We start from the raw sequence: 2250 nt of genomic DNA, 5'->3' as shown, positions 1-2250 counted from the left end.
TTGGACTCTACTCTTATGATCAAGTCAGTCATGTGTGTCAGTTTCCTTCCATCGAGTCCTGGGGGTACTTGTACTCGAAAACTATAGCTGTGTGCCTAGATCCATGTCATGTTTCACGGTATCCGAACTCAAGCTATGATTCCATAGACTTCAGTCAGTCATGTGACTCAGGAAAACCTCATGATCTTAGTCAGTTGTAAGATATCAGTAACATTCTGCCAGTCAACGGAATTCAATAAGATTAAGTCATGCACAGTCAGTTATTCATGTCTAGTCCCTCCAGATGGGAGTAAAGGTTAGCATCGACTGAACCCAAGGATGGAAACTCACCTGCCAGTTCAGAGTGTGATTCTTAGTAGTCATCCTTGTGTTCCAGAACTACGTAGCCAGTGTAGGTTGACACATCTTAACCCGTCAGGTTAGGGTTGATGAGGTGGCTTAACCCATCAGTTTAGAGTTTCCACCGTTCTCATTGAGCACCCGCCAGATAAGGGTCACTTACAGGCTGTCCTTACCCGTGGCACGGTATTGACACCCCTCCAGTCGGGGCAGAGATTGGACCCCAGCTTAGCCATAACGGTATACATGGGGCATGTCGGTTAAACACTACTTCCCACAGTTTCAGTATCAATCTCAGTAAAAAAACTCAGGGCGTTCTTCAGATTTCAGTATATACAGGACTGTCATATACAGTCGTCCATGTTATCAATTTTAGTATTAGTCATGATAGTTATCAATAAACCATGTATTAGCTTACAGGTCATGCTATCACGTATTCACGGTCCTAGTTTCTATATATGTGTGTTTGCACTCCCACGTTCATATTACTCAGTCAGTGTTGTTCATGCATGAAACCCTTTATGTTTAGACTACCTTCCTCGTATACTTAGTACTCCAGTTGTACCGAAGCATTTGCGCTATGGTGCTTTCTTTTCATGTTACACCATAGGTTCCGAGACACGAGCTCCAGCCCAGCAGTAGTGGTAGCATTCCAATCGCAGAGACACAGTGAGTCCTCATTGATTTGAGGACAATATGATTTGATTTATTTATTTATTTCTTCAGTTCAGTTTTATGGAGTTAGTTGGAGACATGTTCCTTTAACTCCTTATTCAGATAGTTTAGAGGCTTTCAGATTTATGTTCAGATTTACGTTCAGATTGAGTTGTTTTGGGTATTTTCACCCACATGATTGTATTCAGTTAAACCTTATGGCCTTATAGTTCTATGTATTCCGCATTATTATATAATAATTTGCAGTATATAGGTACATATATCAGTCATGGGTTAGCTTGTGGTCCCTCGGGGTCATGAGCATCGTGTAGCATTTCGGTTCAGTGAATTGGGGTGTTACACATTTACCCCTAGGAGACACACTTCCTTGTCTGGGTATTTCAGTTTTTATTTATTAGGTGACGCATTTCCTAACTTGAACCTTCACTTCTAGAAGACGGACTTTCTAGTCGAGTCATTTCATTCAACTCTTAGGAGACGCACTTCCTAATCTGAATAAGTCAGTTTTTATTTGTTAGGTGACGCACTTCCTAACTTGAACCTTCACTCCTAGAAGACACACTTTCTAGTTGAGTCATTTCATTCAACTCTTAGGAGACGCACTTCCTAGTCTGAATAAGTTAGTTTTTATTTGTTAGGTGACGCACTTCGAAACTTGAACTTTCACTCCTAGAAGACGTACTTTTTAGTCGAGTTATTTCATTCAATCCTTAGGAGACGCACTTCCTATTCTGCATAAGTCAGTTTTCATTTGTTAGGTGAAGCACTTCCTAACTTGAACCATCACTCCTAGAAGACACACTTTCTGGTTCGAGTCATTTCATTTAATCCCTAGAAGACACACTTTCTTGTCTTGGTAATTTAAGTTTCATGTGTTAGGAGATGTATTTTCTAAGTCATTAGTTTTACTCTGAAAAGATGCATTTCTTTAGAAAGTCCTTGATTCACCCCCTTTACTGTACTTTTCATAAGTTGTGACCTGATGACACTCATAAAATTTTCTAGTGTAAACTAAGGCAAAATTTTGTTCGCATTTACTGAAATTTATTTTATGCTCAGGACCCTCCTGAAAAATGGGAATTTATTTTGTGCTCAGGACCCTCCTGAAGAATGGGACAGAACCCTCCTGAAGAATGGAAATTTATTTTGTGCTCAGGACCTTCCTGAAGAATGGGACAAGACCCTCATGAAGAATGGAAATTTATTTTGTGCTCAGGACCCTCCTGAGAGAATGGG

The sequence above is a fragment of the Capsicum annuum genome, chromosome 2, assembly GCF_002878395.1.
Source record: "Capsicum annuum cultivar UCD-10X-F1 chromosome 2, UCD10Xv1.1, whole genome shotgun sequence".
Classification (NCBI taxonomy): Eukaryota; Viridiplantae; Streptophyta; class Magnoliopsida; order Solanales; family Solanaceae; genus Capsicum; species Capsicum annuum.
The sequence above is the reverse complement of the archived record's forward strand: the minus strand, read 5'-3'. Positions refer to the sequence as shown.